General features: G+C 44.4%; 1 long non-coding RNA gene across 1 annotated transcript in view; it reads right to left on the bottom strand.

Annotated features, from left to right (window-relative positions):
- The window catches only part of LOC308191820, a 47,391-nt gene that overhangs the window by 6,837 nt on the left and 18,153 nt on the right, over positions 1 to 22,401 (bottom strand). Inside the window, exon 3 of the long non-coding RNA XR_013948296.1 lies at positions 13,130 to 22,359. This is a non-coding gene — a long non-coding RNA (uncharacterized lncRNA). The remainder of the gene's footprint in view (positions 1 to 13,129; positions 22,360 to 22,401) is intronic.

Below are 22,401 nucleotides of genomic sequence, written 5' to 3'. Positions count from 1 at the left end.
GCCAGCACTTCCTGAGCCATATATGCTTTCTGCAAGTTTACTTACCCTGAAAGGCAAATTACTAGACAATAATTACTAGAAGTGACAGGTTGGCCTTGTCTGGCCAGGTCTCCTCTTTCCATGCACTTGCTCAGCGTCTCCTCGAAACCATGCAAGCACATGGTTTCACAATGTCCTGCAGGCAGAGCTTCACTAACCAGTCACATGTTGGATGAGGCTCACATCCTTCTGCTCATTTTTCAGTCTGATTTCTTTTATTTTCATGTATTTCTTCTTTTCCAATCTGAAAATCAAGGGAAAATCTGACAATCCCCACTTACACTTTCAAGATCCACTAGACATCTGTTACTCTCCACTCTCATCCCCATGACGTCTTCTAGCCTGAAAAACACTATGCTTCCTACTAATAATGACTGCAAATATTTATGTGAGAAAGGCTATACACTGACTGAGGAGGTCTGACATTGAGCTGAAACCACTGAGGTACATGCTGGAGTGGGCAGTCTCCTGCTGCCGGGAAGCTTGAGGCCAAATGGAAGTTGGCTATGGATCAATCACGACTTTTAAGAAACCTTTTTTAGCATGAGGGTCCCAAGACTATGGATGTCCAGCAGGTGCTGGACATCAACACTGGGGACCTGACTTCCATTTCATGGAGGAGTGAACTGGGGCTGCTGGGTCTTGGAGAGTAGGGTAAGGGTGCTCAGAGAAAGGGAGGGGCTGCCCTTCCCATGTTTAGGATGTTTACAGGAAGAATGGGAAGGTCTAGAGCTTTGTCTGAACTCTATCCTATCTGCCTTTTAGTCTTTTAGTGTCTGTCTTAGATCAAACAGGATGTTTTCTTTCCTAGTTTGTGCTTTAAGATTTGGGTTACACTACAAAGAACTTTATACCTGACACACAAAGCTTCAGGATCTCTGAGCCCTTTGCTTAACTCTACTCCACAACTCTCACTCAAGAAAGAAAGCCCTTTGTATCCTCTGGAGGAAAAAAAAATCTAAGAGAAACCTTCATATACTCTCAAATACTCTAAGCTGCTGCAGAGTGTGCATAGCTGAATCTGGAAAGCACAGGAGGAACATTATCTGAATTTCAAAGCAAAGCTACTTTGTTATCAATCTTCTGTCAAGAGCTGACAGAGTAGTTCAACATCCTTAAACCAGAAATAAACTTCTATTCTTCTGTGGCTGAAGAGGAAAGCTCAAAAGCAAGATTTCTGAAGGCTAAAATCCTACAAGACAAGAAGACAGACTCCACAGGTTCCCTCTGAAAAACAAAACAAAGAAATTTAAAAGAGCAACCAAACAACCCAAAACCACTCTCTCCCCAGACTAATGTGTTTTAGGCCAGTCCTACGAGGCTGGGGATCTGATATGTGATTTTGAAATGCCTGAGAATATTTTAAGAGACTTCTGTACCCAGCATAACACAGGATCATCAAGAGGAAGAAGTGCTGCAGAAGGATGAAGGGTCAGACCATAGGAAGGTGCAATCCCAGACCACAGTGAAAAAAAGGTCATCTGGTCAGTTCACAACCAAAACCAGTGCTTCACACAACTGGGTCTCCTCTAAGCATCTATCAGGGCAGAAGGTAACAAGGAGCACCTTGGGAAACCTTGCTCAACCTTTACTTCTTGCCTAGGTTATTCTCACCTAGAAATAAACAACGGGAAATGCTTACCTAAACCAATGTGGAGAAAGGGGGGTGAGACCTTCTGTGGCCTGTAACAGACAGGCCTAGGACAGAGCCAGCATATTGGTTCAAGAAGGAGAAGTCTGGTGATCAGAACTCCTGGCTTCTCTCCATAGACAGGGAGAGAATGCACACAATTACACTGCAATTACGTAGAAGGAATGTGTGGTAAATGATGAATCCTATTCCACAGGGTGGTAGAAGAAGAAACCAGAAATCCTGATGGCCAACAGGACAGGTCCTGTTCTGGCGGTCTCTAAGTCTGAGTTGAACGGCTCAAGGGGGATACAGTCAGGAAAGGAAGCTGCCCAGGGTCTCAAAGCAACCATAAATACATAGAATAATTTTGGTTAGAAGGAACTTATGTAGGTCTCTAGTCCAACCACAGCTCAAAGAAGGACCAATTTAGGTCAGGTTGTTCTGGGCCCTGTCCAGACAATTTCTGAGTATCTAAAACAATGGGGATCCTACTCATCCCTTTAGGGCCCTGCCCTAGTGTTTGACTACCCTTGCGGTGAAATATTTTTCCTCAAATCTAGTTAGATTTTCCAAAGATCCAGTTTGTATCTGCACACATCCTAGAAGAATTTGACTCCTTCTTCTCTGTAACTCCCAGTAGGCAGTGGCAGACAGCAACAAATCTGTCCCTGTGCCCAGCCCAGCTCCCTCAGCCTCTGTTCTGCAGCCCCTGACCTGACGGGCACCTCTGCTTTCCTCTGCACCTAAACCTCCCCTGGCACAACTTGAGGCCATTCCCTCTAGTCCTATAACTGGTGATCTGTGAGAAGAGGCCGACCCCCAGCTCCCCACACCTTCCTTTCAGGTAGTTGTAGAGAGCAATAAGGTCTGCCCTGAGCCTCCTCTTCTCCAGACTAAACAACCCCAGTTCCCTCAGCTGCTCCTCACAGGACTTGTGCTCCAGGCCCTTCACCAGCTTCGTAGCCCTGCTCTGGACACATTTCAGGGCTTCGATGCCCTTCTTGTAGTGAGGGGCCCAAAACTGAACACAGTACTCAAGGTGCAGCCTCACCAGAGCAGAGTACAGGGGGATGATCACCTCCCTGATCCTGCTGGCTACACTATTCCTGACACAAGCCAGGATGCCGTTGGCCTTCTTGGCCACCTGGGTACATTGAAAACAGCCTTATCCTCAGGGAGGTGTGACCTAAAAGCTCAGAGGAGCTGACTATAAGACACTGAAGTGGATAGAAATTCTCTAAGAAGATTGTGATGAATCACCTAGCGCCTCTGAGTTAACAGCACTGCAAAGGATACCCTTCACCTGGGTTGCTTCTCACAGGTTGTGGCCAAAACCTGGTCTTCTCACATTCCTTAACTAATACACCCTCACATCCTGCTGTTGTCCCAGTGTAGGGTGACACAGTTCTTCATTGCTTTAGTCATGGGTGTCTTTCTTGGAAAAAAAAAAAAAAGCACTCTCTCTGTTTTTTCTCAGGATGAGAGTGAGCTGCAAGTAGAGCCCTGGATTTAGGGAGGTGTAGAGCAACCTCCTCTGCACCCAGAACCCTAACATCCGTTCTTGCATTATAGAAATCTTGTGTAAGCCTCTGAGATTTTTCGTTCTGCAAATGAAGATAAAGCAATAGCCTTTTCTGCTGCCTGAATTCTGACAGCACATCTCTTCCAGTGGTCTGTCTTGTTCTCTCTACCAGCCCAGATTTCCAGGAATGAGACAACAGTGTAAAAATAGTGTTGACACACCAAAGCCTTTCTATCCCCTCCAACAGAAACATCTGAAACATCATTTCTTGCTATATCTGCTGGGCAGCTACTGCTTCTGGCAGCCTGAGAGATGTGAGGCTGCTGCAAATCCAGGTCCAGCCAGTGGCGAGGCTGAGCATCTATTCCACAGCATATGCATGTGTACAGCACACATATACATGTACGTATATGCACAGCTTATCACACGGAGATACTCAGCACTTGTGAAAGCACAAACAGCACCAACGGTCTGGCCTCATTCTGTTTGTCTCTCTGGCTGGTGAGGATGAGGATATTGGGGGAAATATATATGCATATTTGTTTATAGATATAGCGTGGAGCCCCAGGCAGTTTGGCATGGACATGCAGCCCATCCAGTAGCAAGTGCTGGATCCTCACTCTGCCCTAATGTTTCCTAATTAGCCCCTGGACCTCACAGTCTCTGCAGCATGTGCCCAGGACCCTTTGGACCATCCGATAGCTAGTTCCTTCTGCAGTCTCCTGCCAGGAGTAGGTATTTCTTAGGCTTCCCCTCCTGTCATTGCTCCTCTGTGCTCCTTTATGGGTGTGAAGGCACAAAGCTTTTTATCACATAACCTAACAATACCCACACAAGGTTGAATGTTTTGCCCATTCTTCCTAAACAAAAAGAACATCTGGTTCCTAGGCTATGTAGCCACAGGTGACTCAGATGCACTGGTTTCTCTTGGGGACCTTTTGATTCAGGATAAACCTCAATGACACATGCGAAGTAGTTAGACCCAGCAGATATCTTTTCTGGGCTGTGTCCGGAGCTACCATCTAACACTGTGCTTGGGAATGGAATGACTGCCAAAATCCCTGTATGAATTTGGTCAGCCTTGGGATGCTCTGATGACCCGTCTACAATGAACAGCAGAGAAGAGAAAACATCCTGAAGTCTCCTTGCTCCTGTTATTTTGTCCTTCAGCTACTTGACCACCTCCCTCTCAACTGTTGTCCTGTAGCTGAGCCTGTCTTTCTCTTCCTGAAAAGGCCAGAAAATAAGAGAAAGTGATCATTTACCTGAATTTCAATGCTTGTGTCACTTCTTGGACTGCAGCTGGGCTCATTGTTTAAATTTTGCCAAGTCTCTTCAAGTCCTGGTCTGCCGTTTCTGAAAGCTATCAAGGCTTTCTCTCTTTCCCTTTAGGATGAATATAAGGACTGAGCTTGTCAGAGAATATCAGGACTCCAAGTGCATTATAACACAAATACCATTTCAACCAGGCCAGAGAGATGCTTTATTGTCTATGGTCATAGTGAGAGGGCACCCGGGCATCATCTCCCTCTCTGCTCCTCTGTTCTCTGCCAGGTGGGTGCAGACACCCCACTCACATTCAGTTTCAGGTGAAGGAAAGAGGTGAGGAAACTCATTCTAATGTTAACAAAGGCAGGCATGCATTCCTGGGGAGAAAGGCCTCCAGACGGCTGTTTGTATATTAATACGGCCAAGCAGCACCCCTGCCTGTGAGAGAAGGCTCCTGAAGAGCCATGCAAACTGCCACATGATGATGGTGATGTGCAGGGCGGCTTTCTGCAGAGCCCGTAGGAGCAGCACACCCAGTTCCAGCTCAGCTCAGGAGTGGGGGCTGGAAACAGTCACTGACTGCTAGCTTTTTATTGAAAGGTACGTTCATTTTGTTAGGATAAGCTTCTTAGCCAGACCTCTCAATTCTTAAATATTAAATCTTTTTCCAGCACACAGTCCTCTGGGAAAAGTTATTAGATTTTTTTTTTCCCTAAGGAGAATTTGGCAGATGGCATAAAACCATTTCAGTGCCCACTTTCCCACCTGAGGAATTTCCTTCTGAGGATTTTCCTTTTGTGCTTTATGTCTCCCTGCCTCCTCACATCAGTAACAGGCCAGTCCCACATTGCCAGACAGGGCCTGATTCTGCTGAGCTCAACAAAATCCTCATCCAAGGACACATCAGCTTCTGGATTTTCCAGTCGCATCCCCTCAATTATTCCTGTAGATTGCCTGGGAACAGGGATGGGGACCACCTCTCCATCCAGGCTGTGTGGACCCAAAGCCTATATCAAGGCCAGGGGACTTGTTGCAGATGTACAACCATGTGGCTCCTCTGTCCATGGAAATGCAGCAATTGGGAAGGCAACAGGCCAGCCAAGGACTTCTTTCACAGGAAGGGCCTCCTATCCTGTTGTTCACCACAGGGTCATAGGTGGTCACAGTTTTAAAGCAGGGGTCCTCAACACTGTGCATTTGTCTAGCATCCTCTTACCTGGACCTGCAAGAGACCCAGGGTGTGCAAGGAAGGATGGTGAGACTCCAAAACATCGTCAGATTACATCTGTTTTCTGACACAGGACCCGAGTGATGGCGTCGTTCACATTATGGCATGTCTATTTCTCATTCCGGGAAGCACAGCAAACAAATTAATTGAATTTCACTGCACCACTGCCATGTAATAAACTCATCTGATTGTTAGTCTCTCTCATAAAGACCCAGTCCCTAGAGTCAAGATATGACAGAACTAATTCAAATTTGTTAACCAAATAATATGTTTCCAGCCTTTGACTAGGCAATCAGGCATGAAAACAAGGTTCCTCAGATGCCATGAATCCAGAGGAATCATGAAAGACCTCAGCTTTTCTATATTTATTATCTATTAATTTTATAACTCATGATTGGTTAAGTTAATCCTCACTGTTCAGGGGTCTGGTGTTATTATTGGGGTTACCTGCTTAGGGAAGCTTAGGAGGGCTCAATGCTTGTTTGGAAGGATCCCAAAAGAGACAGAAGCCAAGCTAAACAGTATACACTGACATCAAGACCTGTCCAAAGCTCTGAAGTAACCTGAAGGGCCTAGCGAAAAACAGAAGCTGCAATAGCTCATGTATCAAGAACCCCTGAATCAAGATGTCAGGAAATATCCCAGAAATCACTGTGCACTTCAGCTCCATGTTGCTCATTATTCTTCTTCCCAAAGGAGGTGCAGTCATATGTATGCACAATTGTAAAATGACAGGGAATTCCCCATCCAGAAAAAAAAAAGGAAAGGACATGAGGTCAAATTGCAGTTTCCACTGGTCTCCACAGATCCCACAGTCCTAGACCAAAATAAGGTTGATTTTTTTGGCCAAAAGTTTTCCATTACAATTGTTTTAAAAGGGTATAGATACTGTTTATGAAAACATAAAAGAGAAGAGAATGGGACAGGAGAAGAAAATCACAGCTCCTGGGAGGCATTGCTTTTGTCAGAGGCCTTTACCAAAAATATCATGCAGATTTATCCCCTTAAAAAAGAAGTACACATGCTATCTCAATAAAACATGCTAAACAGAAACTGCGCAACCAGCCCTGAAGGAATGCAAACAAAACCCAGCCTTTTGAGATTTCTGTGTCTGACAGAAAGCAGCAGCATCAAAACCCTCTCCCTCCATCCCAGATCCACTCTTTGCCATGTAATGTTTCTCCAGCTAAACAGCAATCTGAAAATAGCAGAGGTTACCGTGGGCAGCATGACCTAGGAGCCACGTCACGTGTTTACATCTCCTGTCCCTGGTAGGAAGCACAGAAAAAAATGTTTTGTGAAGACTGTATGGCCTTGGTTCCCTACAATGGTGCATAAGAGTTAAAGAGGAGAAAGGCTGGGGCCTGGCAAGAAAGCAATGTAAAATGAACACAAAATATGCCTATGCTTGCAAAGCACTCACAGCAGATGCTGAAGTCATTGTGGAATAAATATACTGTGAGCACTGGAGCCTGCTCCCCACACTGCCAGCAGTCTGGAGTGAGGAGGCAGGGAGGTAGGTTCAGGCAAGCTGGGACTGTGGCAGCAAGTTGGAACAAAAGGAAGGGCCAGAGAGTCTTTCCACAGCACCAAAGCAAGGAAGGGGTGAAGAGCAAGGTCTGCTCACATCTAGGCCTTCACTTAAATTTTCTGGTCCTTATTGCAAATGAGGTTCTGTTTTTTTAACCGCTCCCATGGAGGAAGGGTTGTTTCCAGGGGTCTTTGTGCCTGCTATCCAGATTTCCATCACCTCCTACCTCTCTAATCTCTCCACTGCCCTTTGTATGACTTCAGAGACACTTGCAAAGGACACATCCTGCTGTCCCAGCAGTATCAGTAAGGATATAGCCTTCAACACCTTGCAGGGGTGGCTGTGGTAGGAGGAAGGCAAGGATTTGGTTGGGCACCTCTGGGATATTCTGGATGTGGAGGAAGTGCAGCATGAAATAAAGCAACTGGTTTGGTAGGTAGAACAGAGTTTACCAGTGGACATAGGCAAATGGAGAGCTGAACATCAGCTGTTATCTGCACTCTCACACCCTGCTGCTTGCTCCAGCATAGCTCAGTAACCTGGGGCTCGGAGAGCTCACTACTGGGGTCTGCAAGCCATGTGCTTACCTCTGGGTTTAGTCTCCCCACTCACAATCACTCCAGGTGTTTTGTAGCACTGAGTCACAGTAGGGTAGCACAGAGGATGTACCACCATATAGCCCTATAATACAGCTACTACCCTTCCTGAGCCTGCATTGCAAACCAGAAGCCAGGCAAGAGATAGGCAGCAGGGACAGAAAAGAGAGACAAGCAGCATCTTGTTAATCCAGATTTGTAAGGACATGAGAGTTTAGAGCAGGAATTGTCCCTCTGCTTCTCTACTGGCCTTGGAGAGGGATAGGGTCAGAATCTGAAAATATCTGCTCACCCAGAGGGATCAGCAGAGAAACTGAAATTATTTAGCTAGCTGTCTAGGTGATAAAGGTCTGCAGAGATCAGTACTGCACTTGAAATTCTCTGTCAGCCCATCTGTGCCTCACTACAATGGAGACCTAGAGGGATCAGCAAAGAATTCAAAATTATGTTTATTCACACTTCAGCCCATTTACTTTTCCAGGTCTAAGGAAAAAAGCAGGCCAATAGAAACATGAAATACATCTCTCAAACTGGAATCAGACTGCTCTTGAGGGGTATAAAATGTTACAGACTGTCAGACCATCACTGCAGTCTTTGGACACTTCACAATTTACAAGTGTATAAATCCACAGCACACTGCTTCAACAATGTCTAGGATCACTATATCTTAAAAAATAAAAATATAACAATAATAATAAAAAAGACACATCCCTTCAACTGTCTAACGGTCTAAAGAGCCTTGTTTCTTGGGCTGCTCAACTGCAAAAAGAGCAGCTCACCTCCTTGGTGGAAGAGAGGGTAGGAGTCCAGGGTCACAGCCCTGACACAACGAACTGCCATGAGGCTGTAGTTTTCTTGGTGCCCCTCTGTGAGATAAGGGTTTAAAGGTGCTCATTGTCACCAAATTATTGACCAGGTGCCTTCTAACAGTAATCTGGCTGGCAGGTTTAAAGAACAGATTGGAAGATTTGCGAGTGTGCACAGGATGTGCTAACATCCACCTCCATCATTTAGTTGCCGGAGTTTCATTGCATTTCCAGAGTGGCAGGACATCTCTCTTCGAGAAGAGCTAAGGCGTATTGTAGTCACTCTCTATCAATCATGTCCAGAAAATAAAGCTGTGTTTTTTATCTTGCAAAGTACTTATTGATGCCTGTTTTCCACAATATCAGGGAAAACTGCACATTCCTGCACCTATAAGCATTAAAGATCAGATTGTTTGACAGTAACTAGGGAATTTGCTCTTCTAACAGGGTCCCGAGGTCATTGAAGTGTGTAAGGAGCCCCCAGTGATCTTTCATGCCAGCCAAAATGTTTTGTCTAGTCAGCACTGAAAACAAAAGCCCTGACGATATGCTGCTCTCCATGACAACTCCCTGTGCTCTCTCTGCTCTCCGTGAAAACGCATGGTTCTTATGGAGCCAGTCCCTAAAAATGTGAAATTATGCACACACAGGGATATTGCTGAGATCAGGGCCAGAAAACACTGCAGGGCTTTAAGGCAATTTCTTTCTTATTGGAGAAAACTCTGATTGTGAGAAATGGTCGAGCCCTGGGCAGCACAGAGCAGCTGTTTCAAGGCAAATTCAAATGCAATTTAAAAAGAATAGAAATAACTACAGTACGGTTCAGCTTTTGTAAGATTCACAGTAAATCAAATCTTTGACAGCAGACAGCTGCAACATCTATTGATCAATGTTTTGAGAAAAAAAAAGTCATGGCTGTATTGATTGGCCATTTATCATATGAAATACATTTTAAAGAAAGCAGAAGCGACAAGCATATCCTTAGTGCCTGGGTATGGGAAATGAGCACCAGTTTCTCCAATGACCCCCAGCTTGTGCTAGAGCAAGGATGGTACATGCAGGCAGCACAACTGCCAGCACAGCCAGAAGCCCCAACATCTGAGCAGAGCACTTCCATCCACACATCTGGAATTTAACATTTTGATCCTCTGCCCCCATCTCCAAGCACTTTCTGTCACTGTTTTTTTCCCCATTAAGGTTCATAATTTGATTTCTTCATAGGCTGCCCTGGTCCAGTCTCCCCAGCCCGTGTGTGCTGTGATGTGCTGCTCCAAGAGATTCACAGCTGCTTTTTTAGCAGAGGGAAAATGAGGGTGCAACCATGGCAAAGAGAACAGAAACACAGGGTGAATTACCAAGTAGGAACACATCAGTTATCAACAAAAGCATTGCAATTTTTCAGCTGCAATGTGATCAGTATTAAAATTTGCACAATTCTTTCATTCCCACCCTTCTTCCCAACTCCCAGATAGTATAACACCACTAAAACATTTAGGAGTGAGAGTAAGAAGTATGGAAAACAGCCTGGTGAATATAGACAAGTAACATTGTTGTTTTTGTTTAATTTCCATATGCCCCTGAGACCTAGAAACAAATGACTTTGGCCCCTGCCATGTAGGCATGGTACAGACAAAAAAAGTAAATTACTCCTACGTCATGAAGCTGTTCCTAGCAGTATCCAGAAGCCCTGCCATAGTGGAAGGGTATGGTATCACATGCGTATTCAAATCCATTTACTAAAGTAATGAAGAAAGGGCAAGCAATACTTGCCATTGACTTGGAATTCCCGCTCCTGCTCAGCTGGGAATAGAAGCACAATTAATCAAAGTGCTTAAATAAGTTTCTCTCTGCCTTAATCAGAGCTGTACAAATAAATCATTTTTCAGTTCAGTAGCTGAACCAAAATAATAATAATTGTAGGAATATTTTGAAGTTGCCTGAAATGAAACTTCAGGCTTTCTCAAATATTTTCAGTGAGCAGAAATATTTGATTTAATTGAAATGAGATGGTGACTCTTCACTTTAATTGCTCTTTATTTATTTTAAACACACAGAGCTAAATTTGTCCTTAAAAGGTTGTTTGGAAGGCAAAAATCAAAACAGATCTCTTAAAAGAGATATTCATATGAACAACTTTGCTTGTTCAATTTCATCCACATTTTCAGGCTTAATCTTTTCGCCAAATTCGCACTTAATATGACCGCTCCAGACTGGCATCCCCTGACAGCTGTGATCAAAACAACTGCCATTGAGCTGTGCATGATGTCTCCCTGAAACACTCTCACAAAGGTATTCCAGAACAATCTAAAAGCAGAAGTTGTGCTACGCAAGGGGTAAGAGATGTGAGAAGACAAATGAATTGTCTTGAAAAACGTGTTTGGAACTGTGGCATGTTTTTCCATCAGAAGACGTTCTCTACAAAGCCATCACCTTTATTGTTCGAACATAATGCAGAAACCACACCACAAAAATGCTTTCTCAAACTTCCTCAGTTTGTCCTCAGCTTATATTCACCGTGTTTGGAAAAACAAGTATTACCAGGGCCAAGAAAATCCCAGAGCAAGCCCCTCATTTGTCTGAAGCCAGCTCATGGCAATGGCCCTTGGAGCTACAGCCATAGATGTACTGGGAGATGCACCGGGTGTTCCCCTTGGGCTAGCATCAGTATTGTGAAAAGCAGCAATGGTTTTATGGTTTCATATCCAAGGTATTTGATCACATCTGAAAACGCTGGGTCATGTTTTGCTGCTATCTCTCATATCTCAGTCATTGGGACGGGTTGCCCAGGAAGGTGGGGGTGTTTAAGGAAAGGTTGGACTTGGTGCTGAGGGACGTGGTTTAGTGGGTGATATCGGTGGTAGGGTGATGGTTGGACCAGATGATCTTGGAGGTCTTTTCCAGCCTTAATGATTCTGTGATTCTCTGCATCCTCACAAAGAGCTGTAGACTCCCCAGGAAGTCCAGCTGTAGTGAGAGCTGCTGACGTGGGCTTAGAGGCTGGGAAACTTCACTGTTGCCATTCCTTTGACAAAAAAGGCTCCAACAGTCCCCTGGCATTCACTTGCCTGTGTAACCAGACCTATTTTTAGCAATTGCGAGGCCCAGATTCACACTATTTACACTTCCCAGCAGAGAGGGAGAGATCCTCCCAAGCAGGCTGGGAGGTCACTCAGACCCCAGCCTCCCCCTGCTGCTCACAGTCCCATCGCTGGTAAGAGACAAGAGGGATGCTCTGCATTTAATTTGTCTGTCTCAGAAAGTAGGTCCCTTAGTTGGAAGTTAAGGTGGATCCCCTGGTGGTAGTAATAATTTGCAGCTCAAATTGCCTGATTTTGGAAATGAGCCCATTTATGCACTGTTTGCAGTGCAGGACCAACTCACAGTTTCCTGGGTGTCAGAGAAATCACCTTTACCAAAAGTCCACAGCTCAAATGTTGCACAGCAGCTGTGTATGCCAGAAAACCAGAAAAAGTTCCCAGTATGACTGTGAATCCAGCACACCTACTTTATACAGCAGTACTGACTTGCCTTAAGCACAGTACCTTTTATTAATGTGACTGATATATTCGGCTTGAAAGGAGCTGCTTTTTGGGCACACATACCTAAGCTGCAGCACTAAATACAAACTGAGAACAGTTGCTCAGAGTTTAATTTGATTAATTAACTTGGTGACACCTTGGGTGAGAAAAGGTACCTGGTATCCAGTGAGTGGAGGAGGGATGTTTTTAGCAGGAGGAGAGGTAAAAAAGTCATTCAGTCCTCTGGGAAGGAGAGAAAAAAGAGAGCAGCAGGTAATTTACTGCCTGTGGAACATGAAGCTGTTAGCTGAGAGGAGGGGATAAGAATTATAATGTGCCGTAAAACCAATATCTCTATAGAGCCCGTGATGTTTAGTGTCCAGAGTTATGCATTTCAGCTCCCCAGCTCATCTCATGCTGCTCCTATTTCAGCCATGAAGAAGGACCTGGGAGCTCTAAAGCTTGTCCCTTTTATCCACCTCTGTGAATTGCTCCCATAAAAAATATTACCTCTCCTGACAGATCTTGCCTCCAGCACTTCCTCGGAGCCCAGCTCCTCCCAGCACAGCACAGAGCTCAGGGCTTCCTTCTGCCTTGGCTCAGGCAGTGACCCAGCACTCTGTGAGCATAAAGTGCTTCCAGAGCAGGAGAGGGACCACCTTTCTCCTCCCTGCCCATGACCTGCTGGAGATGGTGAGCCATGAAGCAGGGCTGTAGAGATCCACCACCTACTGCTGTCTCTGTATGGGACCAAACCAAGGCTCTCCTGCAAAATTCAGCAGCTCGTCTTTGCAGAGAAAGGGCTGGCCCCATTGCTGCACAAGGGTAGCGTTTCTCTCTTGGAGGAGAGAAAAGCTGCAGTGAGGACGGGAACCACCTCCTGAGCGCACACAACAGAAGTGGGCTTCTCTTTGGATGGGGAAGGCTTTTCCCACCTACTTTCCACCATATGGCCCTGCGCTAGAGCCAAGAGCAGTGCTTACCCACCAGCAGCACAGCAGAAGGGGTCTGCCACAGCAGGGAAAACAGCATTCACATCCCTTCTCCTGCCTGCCCTTGGCCTCCTTCCAGCTTGCTGAGAGTGACTCACTTTCTGCCAGTTACTGGCAAAAATGATACAAAGTCAAGGCAGAAAATATCTTATATGAAGCAAATAGAACAGAGGGAGGGGGATGTTGGGGCCTTTTTTTTTTTTTTTTGGAGGATGAGTACGAGAGAGAAAAGGCTGCAGGTGAAGATGTGTGATGCTGATGGCAGGTAAAGCCATCAGTGCTTATTAAATGGCTGACAGGTGCAGAGGGTCTGCCTTCTTCTGCAGGTGTAGAACTTAGCACCAAGCTTGTGCTGACTTTGCAGTGCCTTGCCTGGATATTTCTGAGCTCTCTTTCTCCCAAGAACTTTCCTCAAAGAGAAAGGCTTCTTCCAGGACACTCAATATTGCCTTTCATTGTTCTGCTTTGGGGGAAGCTCTGCTGGATAACATCAGCTAACAAACAAAACTTTCATGAAGTTACCGTCCTCAGGAGTGCAAAACCCAGAAGTCAGCTCTCCAAAATTCAATTAGCTTAAAAACAGGGGTTTGGAAGACAGAACAAATGTTGGTATCTTCTCATTTTCCTTAGGGCTTTTATGTCAAGCTGTTGCCTGCAGCCAAATGAGCTAGAAATGCAATGCCATAAAGGAATAAAACCCATGGCTCTTACTCAACCATATGACTCCTTGAACACAGACTAACAGGTAGGATATCATACAGTCACAGGAGCTAGCAACCCACAGAATCAAGGAGGCAGCAAAGTGCAAGGTGTTGTTTTTTTTCCAGTGGGGAAGGGGTTTCATCAAGTCAAAGGTGATGCATAAGGGCAGGGGCAGAGAGAGGTAATCTGTGTAGCAAGACCCCAAGAAATAGCCTACTGCTTCATCCTGCTCTGAAGGAAAATATAATCTGTCTGGACCATTCTAGGATAAGTTTGTTCTGCCATCTACAGTGAAGTGCTCTGGTGCCTTTTCTTCCAACGAACTTTAATGTCCCTAAACATTCTTTGACTGGCTTTAATACCCCTTGAAACAAACCAGGTCACTTTCTTCCAGTCTACCCTAGTAGTCATGGAGAAAAGTCACCACTACACCCCGAAAGAGCCGTAGGACTCTAGAGACCTTGATTCACCTTCCCATTTGCTGCTTCCAGGTGGAAGCATTGCCTCCCTTCCAACTTCAGGTGTGACGAGAACAATTCCACCACACACCTTTAGCAAAATGAAGATGTAAATAAATGAATTCTTATTTGTCATGAGTGTCCACCAATATCTATAGGGACACACTAGGCCTGATTGCCGTTCACATGAGGAGCTGTTTATGCTGCTGCAGTGAAAGGATTGTTATCTAGACTTTGTTGTAAATGCAAATTAGGCTCCTAATGTTGCTGCTGGAGAGAGGATTAAATTTATCACAAACAGTAGGTATATAATATTTTGTATTCCCCAAGCAAATCTTTCCACAGCAGAGAGAAAGATTAGAAATTGTGCCTGTAATCCAAATGGAAGCACTTTTTTCTTCATGTAAGCCAAGCTAGGGGAAAAAAAAATAAAAATAAAGGACTCCTTTCCAAGTTTCCTGTATTTACAGATGATTTAGAGTTTCTTTTCTTTGGGAAAAGATGCTGGAACAAAACAAACAAACAAACAAACCAAACCTACTAAAATAATTATCAAGACTCCCAGTGGGCCCAGAGCCTTAGTTATTCATTTCATTGACAAATAATAATGCTGAATAAAGACTAAATGTAAGATGAAGTCAGTAAAATGTCCAACCAGTCTTGGTCCTGCGTTGAGGCAGGGAGGAGATATGCCAATGGTGTTCATATCAGTAGCCAAATAATTGCTCTTTCCTGAGAGCAAGGAGGGAGCCCACAGAGAAGCACTGGAAAGGCTGCAGTTGACTTTTTGAAGAGTAGCCACTGTCAAGACAGGGCTGTGCCATGTGGGATATTGTCAGATCTGAGGCAGTTTTGGGGCACTGAACTTATGCCTTCAGGCTGCACCCAAGCCTTGTTGTCTACCAAGGAAACCAGCTCTGCCTGGAGGATGGCTTCAGAAGCACCCTCAGTATGCACAACCAAAAATATTTAAAAGGAAACTGTGAATCCAGGAGAGTTAAGTTGGGGTGGCCTAGGTAATTCCTAATGGACAAGAGCCCTCTTCCTGTTTGTTGTCCTCTTACTTGCTTTAATGCACAACTTGTATTGAGCAGGGATATCTGTGTGCAGTATGAGGCCACCATGGATGGACATGGGAAGGTGCTGCCCAGCTCCGCGTCTCACCAGGCCCACAACCTGAGTGTATCTGTGCTCTCTGGTGGATCAAGGCTACATGCATGGTTTGGAAGGATATGTTTTCAGCCAGCTGCTCAACTTACAGGTTCAGTGATTAAGTCCAGCATGATCTTTCCCACATCTACAGCCCTTCCACAACTGTGCAGAGCTCACAGCTCAGCAGGGCTCCCTCCTCTCACTACGAAGCAAGTCAAAATAATTTGTTAGCAGTCCAATTGCATTCCACTGCTTATAATTTATTCATTCTGATTTCTGAACCAGACATAACAAATACACCCACCATTAGCTCTGAATACCCCCTCCTAGGATGTAAAGCACACTGTAATCAATAAATATGCAGAGCCTGTTGCCTCCACTGCCAGAGGCTGGTAAAACCCACAGTCACTTATCTTCAGTTCACTCAGTTCTCCTGCAGCTCACCCTGCTTCTTAAAGCAGCCAGGCAATTTAAAGAAAGGGGTGCAAGAAGGCTATGCAAAAGATGGTCTAAAACATATGTTTTTTGGCTTCATCTTGCTTGCACATATCAAAGACAAGTCAAACATAAACCAGTTGATGGTCAAGAGTGCAGACCACACTCCAGATACCAGTCTGTGCTCCAGTTTTGGAAAGCTAGGCTCTATATTGAGGGCAATGGCTCAAAGAACATCTGGCCACTGCTCTAAGAAACCACCTGTAGTGTGAGCCTAGAGCAAAGGAAAGGTCCTCTTCAGTACACGTGGCTGTTATTGTATTGCAAAGAGCCACATGGCTCTTTCCATCCATGAGCTCAGGCAGTTTGCAAGCTTTGCAGTCAGAACTACTCTTACCATTTAGCTCTAAACGCTGGGAAAGAGCAGTCACACATGAAATACAATGAATGGGCAAAACCAGAAATCCAGCCCGCACCATTTATAACATACATAGTGATCACCAGCTGCAACGTAGTATCCCAAAGGAAATCCTTAGCTATGCTAATAGAAAGCAATTAGAAAACAAAGCAAAGCTCAGATAAATAACAAATAAAACAAGCAGAAAAAGGGAAATCCAACAGGGTAATTGCTGCTTTTGGAAAACTAGCACTGCAATTGCTTCTACACAGGGGTGTTTTCCACTCTGTTACTGGACTTATGCCCTGGGAAAGCTGAGCAGTTTAGCTGTTTTCACCCCTGTGTAGAGGAAAAAGTCAGAATCATGCCAAATTCCAGGAGCCCGGAGGACTGCCTGGGAAGCCTTGATCTGGGCTGGAACAACTGTCCTCCTGCCCAGCTTGTTTGCCTCTGTATAATTTAGTACTAAGTGTTAAACAGCTAAAGGTATTGAACAAAGCACTTTTGTTTGCCATTGTGTAGTTAGAGTCTGAGAAATATGCTACCTGATTCATAAAGACTACACTCAGCTTCAGTTTAAGCTTCAACAGTCTTAAGAGTTGGATGAGCGCTAGAAACTAATTTATATCATCACTATAAGATGCACCTGGGTTTAGATGGGCTGCTTAATCTTCTGTTGTTCTTGCAGAAGCCAATTTGTGGCCAAGGCAAAAGCATTTATATCCAATCCAAAGGGCTTTTAAGCTTAAAGCTCAGGTCACTGGAGACATCTATATTTCTGCAGAGTTTCATTCATTTGTATCGTAGTTGTGTTTGCCTGTAAAAACTAAGGAAAAGAACAAACTCTGGAAGTGGGAGCTTTCAGAAGCACCAAAGCAGGTTTTGTTTTCAGAAAGAATTCAGTGCCTTTACAAATGTCTAGAGGAGAGCAAAGCAAGAAAAATGAAAACTGTGTTTCCAATCTTAAACGAACTTCGGAATTACAGATTCCCTGATCATTTTTATCCACCCACTCATTCACCCACTCCCCACGGAGTTTGGTACTTTGGTGCAAGAGTCCTCTGATGTGTCGGGAATGCCAGGTGACAGCTGAGCATTGCATTAGTATTCTGCAGTATCACCAAGCGAGTTGCTGGGATCTGAAGGGGAGTGAGAAAAGTTTTTAGCCTTTCAATAAGCAGCTAGTGTGTGCTACCACGTGCAGAACAAAGCTCAGCCACAGAGATTCATACAGTGATTAATTCATGCACAGACAATTCTGCTTCACACAGCTCCTTCGGCAGGGTATGCGAGGTGGGAGGCTCCCATATAAGTCAGCCCACGTATAATTATTAATGGTATTGTTAAAACTTTCGTGTTGTTGTCTGTCTGATGAAGACAGGTCATTCATGCAAGTACTAACAGCTCTCATTACTGACACTGTCATTTTGCTACAGTAGGAATAAAATGAATAGAAGGAGCCTCACACCCTCGAACCTCCTTCATCACAGGTTTTGCCCAAAGCTCTGTTTGGCACTTCAATGTCAGGAGGCGTTTGCTGTAATAAACTGGGGAGAGGTTTTCTCAATTGCTGCAATAAAGACTGCCTTCTGAGCCTTGATATTTTGTGCTCCCGAGAGCCCCTAGGGCTGCATCTTCACTGTAAGTAAACAGGGGCCTGGCCCAAAGGGCATGTGGCACCACACAGTCCCTGACCGTGCTGCTAAATTCTCTTTTCCTTCAAAATGGGATTGTATTCCTCATGCTGCCACTTGGAAATATGTCAAAGCCATGACTGAGGGGCAGTGTTAATGTTGGTGATTAGTGCACAGTGCTTGAGCCTCTGTTCTAGCCTAATTAGTTTAGATTTAACTAATGTTGCCATGCCATCATTATGGACTTTCCTCCCCAACTGGAAGAGGGGAGCCAGGACACATGTTCAGCCTTTATGTGTTCAAGCCCATTAATCTAGGTTCATGTCTGTTAGTGACACAAACAGAATTAGCAAGGTGCTAGGCCTGCCCCCTGCTTGCAGCCTACCTGGGGAGAACGGACATGGAAATCAAGCAGGGTCTGCAGTGGGATCTCAACCATCAGCAGACCCTGAATCGGTGGAATTACAGTGTCAGGGTTTGAGCTAGCACTTGCTCAGCTAGGCAGGCTCCTAGAATGGCTAACACCTTGCCTTACAAAAGGTGAAGGCATGATTATTCTCTCCCCACATCTACATACTTTGTCATACCACTCTTCAATCTGAGGACCACAGTCCTATTCCCTGAACACCCCCTCTCCTACCGTAACATTTGTACACACAGACTTTCAGACACATTTGTTATAAAATAAATGTACTGGGCAAATATGGTTCTCTATTTGCCCCATCTCTACTCTCCCATGAACATTAAATGCTGGCACTGTTGGAAGCAGGATACAGAGACTGATGTTTTGTATTGACCCCATACAGCTGGTTGTTCTCATGCTTCATGGAGGAGCAACCAGATAATGAATTTACTCACTCTGCTCCTTTCCTGCCTCTATACAGCCATCCCATCAGCCCATATGGGAACACACAGAAGTGGGCATGGGGAGTTCTGGGGGTACAGTGCTCAGTGCATGCCTTCAGCCCTAGAGTTGCTTCAGTAGAACTCCAAAACAATTTAAGAACTTTGGTCCAAATTGCTGAACAGTTATAGTATTAAAAAGCTGGTCAGTTTATCTCAGAAAGCCTGTCTCACCTTATGAGAGGGGATGGGAGGGTGGGGAAGATTGTCTTGCTGCAGTCATGAAAAGTTCCTTTTCTAGACAACCCTTGTTATAGTTACAGTACAGATAGTTTCCCTGCCAGGTCCCAAATAAGAGCATGTCTATTTGTACATATGTGTCTCTTCTCCACCAGGACATATGTATAGTGATAGTGGATATCATATACCAGACTGGACAGCTATTGACCTATTTCACTCTGACTATAGCAAAGTCACTTCTCCTCCACTGCCTCTGTTCAGTGTACTGAGGGCAGGGTTTTCCCTGGTATATCTGTAACACTCCCCATACCAATAAACCTCCATCTCATTTGGGGACTGAATTATTAGTGTCTGTCCACAGAGTACCAAAACCTGGACCCTGTAATGCAATGGTAATGAAAATGTTAATTAGGATTTCCTAACAAGGAAGAAGACAGACTCAAAAGAATTGAACATAAAAAGAAAATAACAAAGACTCTGTCAAAACGTACTATACTATTTTTAGCCTTTCCTTATTTTCCAGTGATGATAACATTGTGTTAATATAGTGTCTTCCATATATTAATCAATTAAGCCTTCTAGTACCAGCTTGGAACATTATCACCATTCTACATATGTGAAAAGCAGCTTCTTGGCCAGAGAATACCTCCCCAACTAGTTGGCCAGGGACAGAGCCCAGCTTTTGGAGACTCCACATCCTAAGGTTTCACCACCCTGGAGTCCTCCCCTTTCTTCATGATGATGCAAGACAATAAAAACAAATGGTGTTACTGCAGTATCCTCACAAAAGACTTACCTTTGGACAAAAGAACCTGGGGATCTTCATGAAGACCCCTCTCACTACTGGTCTCACATGCATGTCTTGTATGCTATCATTACAGCTCTCTAGCCTGCTTTCCTCACAGACTGTCTGTAGCTCTGTGTCTTTCCTCCTCCTGCTCCTAAAATGTGAAGACTTCCTTGTCCTGCTCTGTAAGTGGGCAATGTGTTGCAGAGGGAGGATGAGGCCAAGTTTTGGGAAGCATGGAGTACCAAAACCCTGCTGACAGATGGACCAGGATCTCCTGGTCTAGTGCCTGTCTCACTGGGAATCAGCCAGGGAGCTCTCACCTGCTCCTCTGTCCTCTAACCACCAAGCTTAGGAAACATGCACAACCTATATTTCATGTTTTATTGGTTAAGCTGTAGGCCTGTTGAAGCTGCTTTCACATCTGCCCTGGCTTCTACCCTGATGTTATGTTAAGACCTAAGGCCCAAAATCAGGTTCCTCTATGGCACAGTGACTCTTCTCTACTTCCACAGGATGGCTCAATACTGATGATCTCACAAATGAATTAAGCAGAAAGGAAACTATGTAATCAATCAGTATTAATGAGCACAGCCCAGTTGTTTACAAGCTATTTCTGTGTTTCAGCCACTGCCTTTGATCTCCAATGCAGATGAGTGCTGGCACTCTGTCAAAATGCAGACTATATCCTGTTCACTTGGGCTCAGCACTATGTCCCTGCGCTGACAGTGGATCAAGCAAAATGAGTGCATGACTTTTAACTTGCTGATTTATTGTGCAGCACTGGCCAGTGGTGGCTGGCTGGAAGTAAACACATTTCCAGTCTGAAGATCTGATCGCAAGAACAAAATGATGATAAAAAAAGGCAGTCCAGAAGGGCTATTTGGAAGGGGGATGGGGGACAACTACAGGCACAGGCAGAAAACTGTACAACTAGGAAACGAAGGCTAGGTTTCTCAAAAAGCCTGGAATCCATATGTTATTTTAGCACTTAATATGTGGCTGGATTCCCAAAAGGACGTAGGAAACTGCAGCAAGTGCTAGAGTTTTTTTTTTTTTTTCTAGTCTTGTGGGGATTCACCTGTTGTAGCTGAAATGTCGTCACTAAGGCTACCTGGAAAATGAGATGGAAGGAAAAGCTAATGCAAAACAGTCAACTTTGTCAGGAAAATGAAGGGCTGAACATATCCCCTTTGGAAGTGGCTTTCCAATGGATAAAAATTAATATTTTAAAGGGAGAGTAGGATACTCATAGGAATGATTTCAGAATTATTTTGAGCATCACTAGAGCTTTTCCTTTGTGTCAGGGATTGTCTGTGTTTGTACAATGCCTAAAGCTGCTTCTCTCTTCTGGCCCTAGCCATTATGGTAATAATGAGAATAACAACAGCAGCAGCCGTGCCGTGTATGTTAATGACCATGTACTCAAGCAAGAGCAGGCTACATATCGCTGGGAAAGATGGAGAGAAAAAAAATGGCAAAGTTAAGATATGACAGGATCATTTAATGATAACTTTGTAAACAATAGAGAACAGACAGGCTGAAACTTTGGTGAAGAAACATAATCCTGCTGGAGAGAGACATTAGAAAAAAAACAAATGATATACCTAGTGAAGTGTAGTGGGCAAAAGAGAATGCCATGAGGAAAATTATATATATAAATACGTTTTAAAATTCTTAAGGAGAATGTGGAAAACCATGAATGACTTCTTAAACGAAGACTGGAGATTTGTTTTATTGCTACCACAAGAAACAGGCTGTGCTCATGAGATTTGTTAGGGCAAACATAATTGGCAGGGTGCGAGATACGTGAGCATGCTGTACTGACAAAGCTGATGTAATCGGGATGTTATAGAAAAAATAGAACCAGAAATAATAGAGGAGCTGTAGGACCACAAGTAAATTAAATGAAAATGAAAGCCAAAATGTCGGATAGAATGTTTTATTTGTCACTGTTCATGAGGTGTATATGGACCCCAGACAAAAGAAAGGTATTGATAAAAGGCAGGCTGGGCTTTTCTTTGCCTTTTGAAGAACCTGTTCCACGGGGCACATGAGATTGCAAGAAATGATTGGCAGCTTGAAACAATTTTAGCAGGTCCATAGAAATCCATAAAGGCGAGCCTGTAATGTCCTGGAACTTTGTGCTGGGAAGTCAAAACACTGCAAATAGAAGCACAAGACTGATAGACAGGGAAGACATCTGACGTTGAGGAAGGCAGTAGCACTCTTAAGTCATTGCAGTCTTGATGTAATTTAGCTGTGTTTTAGAAATTGTGTTTCCCCTGAAGCTCCGGGTGCTGAGGAGAAGGGAATTAGCCAGCAGCAGGAGACATCGCAACAGCAGGATGATGCAAAGCAATTTCTTAATTAAGTTTTGGGTCTTCTTTCTAATGCTTAAACTTACCCTCTTCTCAAACTTCTCAAAACTAAGTGTCATTCAGTGTGCAGTGTTGCAGACAAAACAGTCTTCTCACTCTGGCTACCTCCCTGTTTTGAAAGGTTTCTTCTTTTACCAACCTATCAAAGATCGAGCCAAGAACTTGAAGAACTAATATATATGGGGGTCATCTCAGGCTGAAGAGGTCAAATTTCATCATTGGAAGGATGAGGCAGTGT

This window comes from Anser brachyrhynchus (genome assembly GCF_964034855.1).
Source record: "Anser brachyrhynchus genome assembly, chromosome: 3".
Classification (NCBI taxonomy): Eukaryota; Metazoa; Chordata; class Aves; order Anseriformes; family Anatidae; genus Anser; species Anser brachyrhynchus.
The sequence above is the reverse complement of the archived record's forward strand: the minus strand, read 5'-3'. Positions and strand labels throughout refer to the sequence as shown.